This window comes from Pinus tabuliformis, chromosome 1_1 (assembly GCF_031772625.1).
Source record: "Pinus tabuliformis cultivar Carrire ecotype Pingquan chromosome 1_1, CPIR1, whole genome shotgun sequence".
NCBI classification, from domain to species: domain Eukaryota; kingdom Viridiplantae; phylum Streptophyta; class Pinopsida; order Pinales; family Pinaceae; genus Pinus; species Pinus tabuliformis.
The window spans coordinates 900281776-900296088 of NC_142297.1; positions in this window are offsets into that span (position 1 = coordinate 900281776).

Here is a 14313-nt window from a genome sequence, read left to right on the forward strand (position 1 = left end):
CATCTGAAACCTGCAAAGCATGAGTAGTTAATGTATTTAGAACTCCCAACTTTTGGGCTAGATAGTGATGGGAGTCAGCATGAAGATATTGCTCAGTGTGAGTTTTCTTATGAAAAACTTAGTGAGAGAAAGAACCATCAACTTTCTTAGAGATAAGAATGTCAAGGAAGGGTAGGCTACCGTTAACTTCAGATTCCATGGTGAATTTGATGGATCTTGATTGATTGTTAAGATGTTGCAGAAACAAATCTAACTTATCACGACCATGAGGCCATAAGATGAAGGTATCATCAACAAACATTTTCTAAAGCTTTGGCTAAAATTTAGCTAAGGCTAAAGCCCTAGATTCAAAATTCCCAAAAATATTTGGACATTTAATAAAGTTAAAACACTTATATTTATCAAAATTTTATATCTCATCGATTTAACCTTCATTTCCAAGATGTAATTTGTTGGAAACTTGACTAAACTTGGGGGGAAGGGGGGAAGAGTGGATGAATCAGTTTAGTACATTCATGGACCTTAAATTTCTTTTCTTTTAACTAATTAAATGAGCAATTTAATACATTATGAACAACATATTTAATATGTGAACAACAAGAAATATGTGGACCAAAACATCATATCAACACATAAAAGCATCACATATGAACACCAGAAATAAGTGAAAACCCATAAAGGGAGAAAACTACTATTTTTTTATTATTGCAATGAAAAGGCAAGCTCCTACTTCCTTATTACATCGGATTTTCTGTAGGCTCCAACCTATTGGAGGTTGCTACCTCAATTTTTCTGCAAGCTACAACTTACAAGGAGGCTCCAACTCCCATATATTTTCTGCAAGTTTCAACCCATAATAGGCTCCACCTCAATAGGCTACAACATGTTCTTTATCAAGCTACATCTTGAAAGGAGACTACAATCCACTAATGAATACATAAAATAACATGTTGGTTTACCTAGTCTATAACTCTGGATACCTCCATTTATGTCTTAACTCCTTCCTCTCCTCAAATTTGCTTCACATTTGCTTTCTATGTGTACCAGGTAATTATTGAGCAGTTCTATAATAAACTCTAACATTCTCTCATTCTTTAACCACTACTGCCTTCCAAAATCACATATTTTATAAAGTTAGTTTGTTGGTTGTTTATATTCCACATAAGAATATGAAGTGAATAGGCTTGACTATTTTCCTTCCACTCATTTGTTTTCAAACTCTTCATATTTTGAATATTAGAAAACAAATAATTGCTCTCCAAAATGTTATTTCCATCCACTTGTAATGATTAAATACACCAATATAATTCCAACATACGCAAACAAGTAACTCATTATAACATCATAAAACATTCACTTTCCAATGCGAGCAATATGCACACAACATATGAAAGAAATGCATCACTTTCCAAGGCCATATATTTGTTCTGCAACATATTGTATCACTACTTCTTCATATCATTTCCTCAACAACCTTGAGTCTTGCCTTGTCTGTCATGGAGTCTTGTCTTTGCCTAGCATCACAACAATCGCCTCAAACAAACCAGTCTTCAATTCATATTTACACAAAACATATGCAATCATCAATCTTCATCACAACATATATGTAAGCATAACTCAATGCACCTATTTTCACAATTGTGCATGCACCAACTATGCCATGGTATTTGTTGCTCCTTTGTTCTTCCAAGCCATCAAAACATAGTAGACATACCTTACTTCTCCTATTGTTCCTTGGCATTTCTCCTTTCTTATTCATATCACCTTCATCTTTTGTTGCTCCTTCTGTTAATCAATCTTTGGCTCAACAACATAATTTCATGCACACGTAATTCCATGTTCATTTGTCGCTCCTTGTTACTCCTTTTCCTTTGTTGCTCATTTGCCATCAATGACAACAATACAATCAATCTCCCCCTTTGGTATTGATGGAAAGACTGTGATCTTCCCCCTTTTGTCCTAAGAATCATCTTTTTATTGTTCCAGAAGTATGCTTACCTCCCCCTTTGACATCAAGGAAAAGGGGTACAAGGTGAGCTCTATATCTATTTATGATGGTGAAGACCACATGCTCCATATGTATTTGTTTTAAATTTCTTTTCATGCACTTCTCTTGAGAATATGAGCAGTTCTTTAGTACTAATGCATTTAAATAAAAATCAAAGTCAATGTGAAACTCACCATCAACTCCATCATATTCAGAAATGTTTAAATGAGATTTCACAACTATGCCAACATCAAGTATCGTTCTTCATATGTCATATTTCAAATCACATCCAGCTAATGAGCCACCAAAATGTATGTCATATTTCAAATCACATCCAGCTAATGAGCCACCAAAATGAGGATTGAACATTTGCTTATGAATTTCTAAGTTATATTTCAAGCCAGCGAAAAAAGGATAATCTTATTGATGTCAATGACAATCCTCCAACATGATGAATATTTGGGTATTTCAAGAATGGATATGAAACCAAAACGTTTTAGTCTGCCCACCTTTTTTTGGTTTAAAGTTTCAAGGTAGAGCTCAAGAATAGGCTCAACCATCTAAGCCATATAGTTTCTAGTTTCTAAGCGGACCTTCGGAACAAGCTTAACCCATGAAAGTGTTGCAAATACAATGAACAAAGTCTCTTGCATGGAAAGCCATAGCTTCCACGCTAAATTTAAAAGAGCCATATTCAGTAGTTGCATGAGCCATATTCAGTTGTTGCATCATATTCAGTAGTTGCATTCTCTTTCAATATTTTTTTTATTTAAAGATGGTAATGGAACATTAGGCATATGTTGCATAATGTTTGGAGGTCACTCAAAAGCCTTTTCCCAATTTATTGCTTGTGATTCTTTTCTAAGAGCTTTTCAATAACAAGCTGATATTGTTCATAGCCTGCTATAGAAGCAATGCCAATGTTACAGTGACATCGTTGTGATAAAAGAGCATATGTTGATATGAAAGTACAAGAAGTGGTTCTCAATAAAAAAAAATTGCTTTCTTTTCGGTAGATTGGTCAAATGGAAATGGTTGTCTACCATCCATATTATACTTAAAGCGGCATTGGGCCATATGATAATATAAAACGGCATTCCATACCATGTCACCTCCATATTATAACCATATATCCCAACAGGTATACTCCATATACTAATAGTGTGGTGATTGCATGTAATAACAGTGATTGCATAATCCCATATATTAAAGCACTTGCAACAATAATAAGCCAATGCACTGCACATAATCTCCAACAATAATATGCCAACACATTGTATTAACGTTGTTGTAATGACGTATCTGGAACCTCACTGGCAGGTTCTCTTGAGTCTGCAAGTGTCTTATCATTCCTTTCCCTGAGAAACTACCTGAACGACATAAAATTGTTTCGAAGGTTGTCGTACTCTTTGTCAGTCTGAATTGAAAGTTCCTAGATAGAGTTGAAACAAAAGCACGAGATGGTTATGTTCGCAGTATAGCTAGTTCCATAAAATTTGCATTCTATAATTCCAAAATTCCGATCGACGCCAGCACTGTTACAATACGTAGGTATCAACTTTAGTTGGACTGAGATTTTTTCGATCCATGAGGAAATTATCAAGAAAAATAGACCAAATGATGGTATGATTCCAACCTTGAAGCATTTGACGGTTGAAACTGAAGAAGCGGCTTGTTTTCCTATGAAAAGGAAGTCCACTCGGAGGGTATAAAGTGTCTATGATTTACACAGCGCCATTATACTCCCATAGACGAGCAAATTCCACAAGAGAGCATTTCCAAACTCAGAACCGACTATCCACTATCCGACTATCTGACCAAATTTTGCGATGCGATACTGTCTACTTTGAACAACAGATTTCATGAGCAGATCCACATGCCTTCCATGCCAATAATATCGGTTTTCTTTAAAAGTCTCGGTTGTGAAGTATCTTCTCATCCTTTAATTATCATACATCTCTTCCTTGGTGCAGGTGTAGGTTAGAAGTTGAGTTTTCGAAAGCAATATACCAAGCAAGAAAGTAATACACTGCCAATGTTATATAAAAAGCAATGTTAATAATGTGAATAGCAACTTTCTGTATAGCGAATGTTTAGCAGCCGTATAGATCCATTTTAAATATTGATCTAATGTGAGTATCTAATTTTTTTAAGTGTAAATTTTTGTATGAGTCACATTATTTAAATGTTTTGTATAATTTCTTTTAGATTTTTAAATTTTTTTATTGTGGCTGATATAAGAAAATTTTCAACTTTGATGACGGACAACCTTACACATCATACACATCATACTGGGGTTGTAGAATGAGTCACTAGGCTCAACTACTTGCCTCAATAAATGCTCCAATATAGATCGATCAAGAATAAACACTCCAAATATATTAACGCAACCATGACATGGATCTCCATGATATGAACACTCCATGTAAAGTCTAAAATGTTGTTGGCAATGTAATGTAATAACAAATCACAACTTATCCATGCTCTCTACACCATATGTACTAAAGTTGTCATATAACTAGTATAGATCCATCTTAAATACAGATTTAACATGAGCTGTGGATCTCCATGATATGAACACTCGATGTAAAGTCTAAAATGTTGTTGGCAATGTAATGTAATAACAACTCACAACGTATCCATGCTCTCCGCACCATATGTACTAAACTTGTCATATAACCAGTATAGATCCATCTTAAATACGGATCTAACATGAGCTGAGAGGGATCCAATTTCTTCACGTGCAAATTTTTTATGAATTGATATTATTTAAATATTTTATATAATTATTTATTTATTTTTTAATTTGTATTTAGGCTAACATGGACAAGATTTCAACTTTGATGACTGACAAACATAGTTACACATCACAATGGACTGTAGAATGAGCCTCTCGGCTCAATAAAGAACACATATGAGCCATGCTTTAATGCATTATTGAAATAATGTTGTAGAATTCATTGTTGAACCTCGTTGGAATATACCATTAGTTTGGATTCGCTGAAGTATGTTAGGGCATGCTTTAAAGAACACATTGCATTGCATTAATTTATCCAACACTGCTCTTATATGAAGAATGTTGCTCTTATATGGTTGGTATTGCATTGTATATAGAAGAAAGCATTGTATTCCATTATATATGAAGAACACACCGATATATGAAGAAAACATTTTTTTTTTTTCTCTTCAGTATGAAAAAAGTTGTATATTCATATTCCAATAATATATGCAAAACATCATATACAGATACCAACATACTTCAGTAGATACAGTACATTCTAGATTCGAGTCCATTTTAACTCAACAAACAAGGAGAAAGCCATCATTTTCTGGTTTATGTCTCAAATGCATAGTGGGTTGAACATATAATACAGTACATACATAGAAAAATGATCTAATATATCATGAGTCTAGTTTCCTAGTAATATGGGAGAAAGATATACAAAATACAAAACACAAAAAATAGGTCTTTGTCAACATAAATAACTTCTGATGATAATCTACCAGCATTAGCATATGTATGTTTCCAGTGAATGTAGTAGTTATCCAAGTAGTGGAAACACCCCAACGTCCATGATGTTTTCCTCCAGCTTGATCTCAATGTGCATCCCATCCAGCTCTACCAGTAACCCCCTCTTAGAAAGTTTATTCACATTTTGATTGAAGTCCCTTCCAATGTGCTCAATCGTTGAGTCCTTAAAAGATGCCCAAAGTTGTTCAATTTGATATAGCCAACCATGGAGCGAGGGTTGATAAATTTTTGCACATCCCATGACATAGTCAATGATAATCTTAGAGTCCCCAAAAATGTGAATTGTAGGGATGTTTAGATATTTAGTGAACCAGAGAAGTCCCCATAGTGCCATGGCTTCTGCCCTCGTATTTGTGTCGCTGCCAGCACCCCAGTGAACCCAAAATGCCTATTCCTGAGATAAAGCAATCGAGAAACCACATCCGCATCTATTCCTTTGTGATGCTCCATCAAAGAAGCCAATTGGGTAGACCATCCTCGGGCCAGTTGGTTTATGGTTGAATTTCTTAGGCCCCAAGCCCTATTGTGTACCAATAGAGAAACATTTTATAATGCGCTCCAACACCTACATAACATTTTCTCTAATTTTTTTGAAAATGATATTGTTTCTCCATCTCCGGATCTCCCAGAAGAGAATAGGGGGGATAATACGCCATGTTGTATTTTGACTGCTCCACCACCTCAAGAAGTCAAAGATACATTCATATTGATTATACGGGAAACCAATATTACCAGCAATATTGTGCCACAGCTGAACAGTCTTACGACATTTTAAAAATATGTGGAGATTGCTCTCCTCCGCTTCCCTACAAAGAACACATATCCTCGACCCATTCCAATTCCTCTTTTGGAGGTTATCCCACGTTAGATTTTTATTCTTCCAAACCAGCCAAAGGAAAAGAATAATCTTAATGGGGATTTTGGATTTCCAGAAATTAAAGAACCAAATTACCTTAGAGTGTGGAATCTCCAGACGGCAGAGGGTGGAATATATATCAGCCACCATAACTCCCCCTCCTTCATTTTTAGGAAATCTTGTCCCTATCAACTTCTGGACATACTCCAACAAGCTGCATGCCATTTCTAATCAGATCCCATTCCTTCACCATCTGCCCATCCAAACCCAATTCCCATGCCCTTTTCTAGATAAGACATCGATCTTGCCATGCCAATATGACCTGATGCCAGAAAAAGATGTCGCGTCTATTTAGCAATGTATAAAACCATCAGATATATTATGGGTTGCTTCAATCCCCAGAATTTGATCCAAACCAATGATAATGTGGTGGCCAGAACCCAATTTCCAGGCAAGTTGTTGTAGAAAACAATGGCGAATTTTAGTGAAGCTGAGCCAAATTGTTGAGCCCGATGTGATCCTGATACATCCTTTGTGCATCTAGACAGTAAAATTGAGATCCTTCAAATACTTGTGTCTAATGATCATGCCCCAGGTGCCATCCCCAAATATCCCTCTCCACAATGATTTAAGTAATAATGCCCAGCCGAATCTCCTCAAATTCAGAATTCCCCAGCCACCCATACGCTTTGGAAGTGTGAGGTGGTCCAGCTTAACAAGATGGTATTTGTTCTTATTTTTCATACCGGACTAGATGAATTTTGCCATGATCCCATTGAGTCTTTTAATAATGGAGAGAGGCAGATGATATAAGTGTGCCCAGTACACTCCCATCTGCGTGATCACTGCATGGGTCAAAGTGATGCGGCCCCCCATAGATAAGCATCTGAATTCCCAGTTGGTTTTTTTTTTTATAGAATCGATCCACTAGCCACATCCAGTCGTTGATCAGATAACTACAAGGCTTGATATGAAATCCAAGATATTTCATACCCCCCGATAGTAATTCTGAAGCCACATCAAATAGTCTTTGAATGTATGCAATAACCTCCATATCACATGTGCCATGGAATACGATGGACTTCTGAAGATTTATGAGAAAACTAGAAGCATTTCCAAACTTAGCAAATATATTAAAAAGGTGAAGCCATGCAAACCTGTTGAGAATCCCCATGATGAGCACATCGTCAACAAAGAAACTATGCGAATATAGATGTCCCTCCCCATATGCAGGGCTTGAAACTCACCCTCAGCCACAAATTTTTGTATATGAAGACTCAGGCCATCCATAGCCAAAATGAATAATAGAGGAGATAGTGAACAACCTTGTCTCACCCCCCTCCCAGCCTTGAAGAATTCCGTAGGATAACCATTTATAACAACAACATAATGGACATTTGTAACACATGCCATTATCCATTCAGTAGACTTGGCTTGTATTCCAATTTTGTGAAGAACCAGCCTCAGGTAGCCCCAATCAAGACAATCAAATGCCTTTTGTAAACCAACCTTCATAATTGCAACATTTAGTTTTTTTAGTATGGATCGACTGCATACATTCCTGGGCTATCGTCATTGCATCGTGTATCTGTCTATTTTGCATGAAGCCAAGCTATTGAGGAGATATATAATTAGACAGAGTATGCCTCATCATGTTAACAATGGTTTTTGAGATAATCTTGTAAATAAGATTACAAAGAAAAATAAATCTCTAATCCGAGAAGGTAGAAGAGGGAGTCCTTTTTGAAATAAGAACGATATATGTAGAATTGATATACGGGTGGATAAAGAGATATACGAAGAAAACATTGTATACTTCAATGTATGAGTGTATATATGCATGGAGGAACCGATGTATATGTTGGACGAACGGATTGTATGTATGCATATGTGCCACTAAATATAACATATATATCAACATGTTGAACCCAATTATATGTTGAACGCAACATTAATATATTCCACATGTGCCAGCCCAAGTGATAATATGTGTCATACGTTTGCAAAACAATTCTATAATATGTGCCATCGTTGTATACATTGCCAATGAATTGATGTGATCAACCCAATGAATTGGGTTAACGTTGTTTCAATTTGGTAATAGTATTAATGCCAATTGAATTAACATTGTTCTCCACCAAATGTTCTCCATGAAAATTTATTAAGTTGTTCTTCAATTGTATTAACATTCTCTGCTATTGAGACATATTGTATGAATTGTATTGATTTTCTCTATTGGAAAATAGTAAGAAATGCTGGCAACGTATTAATGTTCTCCATGCAAAGACGGTCATATCATCTCTTTGTTGACCCAATAATTATGGGCTGAATTAGGGAAAAAAAATCAGTGTAAAGCAGGCAATATGTTGCAAACATATACATATATGATGACATAATGCACCAACTCATCCAACGAATTGGATTCATTCATTTTCCAGCATTTAGAATTCATTCAACCCATAGCTGGACAATAATGCACTGGAGTCAGGAAGTAACCCACACCGGCAATAACGTTTCTGTTGTCTGTGTGTCCTGCCACCTTTGCTATTTTTGTAGATCCTGTCACCTGCATTACCTTTGAAAAGGTAATGCATATTTGTAATGTGATTTGACTTTCAATGTTAGGGCACAAAACTCTAAAAATTTCTTATTGAGAGCACTTTTCTCAATGAAACAATAGTTGAGGCATCTCATGAAAATGCATTCAATCAGTAAACAACTAAAAACACTATAATATTATACGAGATAGAGATATCGGTCGTATTCACTTCTTGTGCACACTTACAAATCACTTTGATATGTTATTCACATAAAATATATACATATATGAGATCTTGAAATGGCTTATAAATCATCTTATGCATTTTATCTTTTTGAAGGTATGTTCAGTTATTTCTTGTTTCTTGTGTAATTTTTTTGGTGGAGATAATGTTGGTTTTGCCGATTCTGATTCTGCATATCCCCACCAACTGGTATGTTAGGTGATGGATGCTTCTAGTTTGTTGTAAGTTTGTGAGTTTGCCTAACATGTTTCAGAACCAACACTGTTATTGGAGCAGTTTTCATTGAAAAATGTGGCATCATTATTCGAATAGTTTGATTCCTGAAAATTAATATTTTTTTTGGCATTGTTCTTTGCATTGATATTCTAAATCAATTAGCTTGACATAATCAATTATCTCCATTTGGCATTGTTCATTGCAAAGAGAGAATTTTCTCTTCAATCTTTCTGATGGTTTGGAATCAATTGTCTCCTTTGGCATAGTTCTTCAATGTAAGCATGGACATTCTCTTGAAATTTTGGTATCTTATGCCTCAATTGCTTCTTGGCATTCTTCTTTGTGGGAAGCTCAGATACATCTTGTTTTAAGTTCTTTCTCTCTAATGCCCTTGTTAATGAGATTGATAGCATCAAGAACTATCAAAACACAATTGCATGTTTTTATTTTTATTTTTGTATTGAAAAATGGATTTTGTGGTAAACATAAAGAAGAGTCTAAACATAAAGAAGAGTCAAATGTACTTTCAAGTCTTCAGGAGAAGTCTTTCCTAGAAGCAATATTCTAGTCTGTATAGTTGGTGTTGTTGTTCAATATTTTTTACTCTAAACAAATATTGTAATAAGACAAGATCTCGACTTTGCATGTAATCTTTGTTCCATGAATATTCACAAAGAAACTTGCAATTCAAAGAGTCATTCAAGTATGTGCCTATTATTTCACTTGTGTGAACCCTGTAAGCAATTGTAACAAGTGAAATGTGCTCCACTAATCTCTATGAATATTTTATGTCTCTTGAGATTTTTCTTGTTGTAGATTGATAAAAGAAGATTTATGTCATGTTCTTCTTTAGTACCATTCTAAATTTCCTTTCGAATATATTGTGGAGATTGTGCTCCTTGTTCTTTGATTTTGGATTTCTTTAAACAATTCTTTCAAGACACTCTAAGGGTTGCTCTCCCCTTGAGATGTTGCTTCTTTAACATTGTTATAAACAATTTTCTTCATTTCTTTCATGAGCATTTCCCCCTAAGACTAGGCTGACTTCACTTTATCATTGAAATGACAGGTTGCTCTTTTTTCTTTCCATACTTGAGTGATCTGCCTTCTTTTGTCTACATTTCTCTTTGACTCATTGTTTGATTTGCTTGGAGTGGATTCCTTCTTCTGTCTAGATCTCTTTATGGTATACAACAACTTGTGATCTTTGGCCATGTGGTCAAGATTGCTACACAAATAACATTTTATATTGCAAAGAAATTGAACAAATGGTGTGTGCTTTCCTGAGTCATTTCTATTTTTCTTTACATACATTTTGCATTCAATAGCTTTATATCCAAATTCATTGCACAGATAACACTAGCCATACAAATGATTTATGTACCTTGTAAATGAATGTCTTCTCAATTTGCTTGCTTGAGGGAGCCTTCTCACTTGTTGATTAACTTGATTTTCTTTGTCTTACATTCTGTTGCAATGTGTCTAGGTTCATGACAAGAAACAAACTTGTTATCTTTCAAAGGAGCAAAGAATCTCCTTTGATATCTTCCAAATTTGGTCAATTTATCTCCGAGAGCAAATAAACTTTTTGCAAAGGACTATTTCTTCATTTCATTCTTTGGCTTTTGATATTGTTGCTTATTTTCATTTGCATCTTTATTAATTATGTTGTTGTTTGATTATTCTCCTATAGGTATTTTGAGGGTTGATACCTTATCCTTTATGGCTACATTTGATCTACTACACTTTTCTAAGTTCTTCATGGAGACAATCTCCTCTTCTAGCTTTTTACACAATATGTTCTTTTCATCTATTTCACTTCTTGTTGAACCAATTTCAGCTTCTAATGTTTCACACATTTTTTCTTCATCCTTCAGTCGATTGTTCATTGCCTCTTCTATTCTCCTTGTCTCTTCAAGTTGTGTCCTTAGGCTAATAATTTCCTCCTTGAATTCATGTTCTTTTTCATCATATATCTACAACAATTTATAATAATATTTGTTTTCATTTGCAAATATGTCTATTTTGTCCAATGTTAAGTCAAGCATAACTTGATGTTCATCTATATTTTCTTAATGAGAATCAGGTACAATTACATCAGCTGAGCAGGTTTTATTGAATGGATGGTTTCTCTTTGATTAGATTTTTTCTTCCTTCCCTTTTTCTTCTCCTTTTCAACAATGTTGCTACTAGTGTCTCCCTCACGCATGAGTTGGAACCTTTCCCAATTTTCTCTTGAAGATGTAAGATCTATCATTGTGTTAAGATCCTTATTGTGAAGGTTTTTATACATTACACATTTTGCTTGAGAATTCCATTATTGTTCTTGAATGGAGGGAGAGTCTTTGCAATATCCTTCACACACTAGCTTCTGTAGACAAGGGGGTCATAAGCTATCAGTTCTATTTTTACCTTATCTCTCCATTCATTAAAGTTTGTTGCGCTTCGCAAAGAAACACTTTGATAGTCTATGACTTAACCAAGTCTACCTTCAAGTTGCTAGACTTACATAGAAGGAACCAACTCTAATATCAATTGATGGAAACTTGAATAAACTGGTGGGGGAGAAGGGATGAATCAATTTAGTACCTTCATGGACCTTAAATTTCTTTTCTCTTAACTAATTAAATGAGAAATTTAATAAATTATGAACAACAAATTTAATATGTGAACAACAAGAAATATGTGGACCAATACATCATATCAACACATAAAATCATCACATATGAACACAAGAAACAAGTGGAAACCCATAAAGGGATAAAACCATGACTTCGTTATTGTTGTGATGCAAAGGAAAACTCCTACTCCCTTATTACATCTAATTTTTGTAGGCTCCAACTTATAGGAGGCTGCTACCTCCATTTTTCTGCAAGCTACAACTTACAAGGAAGCTCCAACTCCCATATAATTTCTATAAGATTCAACCCATAGGAGGCTTGTACCTCAGTAGGTTATAACTTATTCTTTATCAAGCTACAACTTGAAAGGAGACTATAATCCCCTAATGCATATAGAAAATAACATGCTAGTTTACCTGGTCTATAACTCTCATGTATGCCTCCATTTCTATCTTAGCTCCTTCCTCTCCTCAAATTTGCTTCACATCTTCTCTGTCTATACCAGGTAATTTAAAATGAGCAATTCTACAATCAACTCTAACATTCTCTCATTCTGTAATCACTACTTCCTTCCAAAATCACATCTTTATAAAGATAGGTTGTTGATTGTTTGTATTCCACATAAGAATATGAAGTGAACAGACTTGACTCTTTTCCTTCCACTCATTCATTTTTAAACTGTTCATATTTTTAATATTAGAACACAAATAAGTGCTCCACCAAATACTATTTTCAGCCACCTGTAATGATTAAATACACCAATATAATGCCAACATATGCGAGCAAGTAACACATTATAACATCATAAAACATTCGCATTCCAATGCAAGCAATATGCACACAACATATGAAAGTAATGCATCAATCTCTAAAGCCATATATATGCTCTGCAACATCTTGTACCACTACTTCTTCATGTCATTGCCTCAACATCCTTGAGTCTTTCCTTGTTTGTCATAGAGTCTTTCCTTTGTTGTCATGGAGTCTTTCCTTTGCCTATCATCACAAGAATCTCTTCAAACAAACCAGTCTTCAAATCAATGTTACATAAAACATATGCAAACATCAATCCTTGTCACAACATATATGTAAGCATACATTAATGCACCTATTTTCACAATTGTGCATGCACCAACTGTGTTATGGTATTTGATGCTCCTTTTTTCTACCAAGCCATCAAAACATAATAGACATGCCTTGTTTCTCATGTTATTCCTTGTTGTTGCTCCTTTGTTTCTCATATCACCTTCGTCTCTTGTTGTTCCTTTTGTCAATCAATCTTAGGCTCAACAACACAATGTCATGTTTCTCTGCTACTCCTTTACCTTTGTTGCTCATATCACCTTCATCTCTTGTTGCTCCTTTTGTCAATCAATCTTCGGATCAACAACACAATGCCATGTTTCTCTGCTACTCCTTTGCCTTTGTTACTCCTTTGATGCTCCTTTGACATCAATGACAACAATGTCATCATACTTTTCATATTTAATTATCGTAACATCATGATGTTAATGCTTTCCTTCATATAATTCAGAGTTCTAGAAAAGATCAAATTAGAGTGGAATGTTATTAAAGGAATTTCCTCCACCCTTTAGATCATTGTCTTACTTGGAGAAGGTGACAGATATTGAGTTAATTAAATAGTAATATTAAGTAATTCTTATTATTTCTTTTCATAAAGAAAAAATCGTAATTTTAAGTAATATTAAGTAATCTTATTTGTATATAATGAGTGATTTTAAGGAATTATTTGACAATAAGATGTATAATTTTTAATGATTAAATTTAAAGTTAAGATAAATTTTGTAAAATATATACATATACATATTGATGATGATCTAAAATTTTGCAATAGCCATTTGTGATTGGAACTAACATATATATATTTTAACTTCAAATCTATCTTGTACAGGGATCAAATCTCTCAAGGAACAATAGTTTCTTTAAGTTTTGCAATTTGAAAAATGTTTACACATGCAGGAATTTGGTCCTTCTCGGGATATGAGAGATGAAAACTTATGATGGGTCTAGGAATTTTATGGGAAGAATTGTGTGTGTGTGTGAGAAATTACACATCTCCTTCATACTAAGATGTAGAAAACACATCTTGGTTCAAGTGGCATAGATTCATCTTAATTTTAGAGATACAAAATTTCAACAATTAAATACTAAAAGAATTCAACATCTCCCTTAATTATGGAATTATCATGGGAGAGATCAAATCTCTAAGAGTATAAACATTTCCTATTTTTTTCAAAAATATATATATATATATATATATATATATATATATATATATATTGCTTGAAGGGAATATA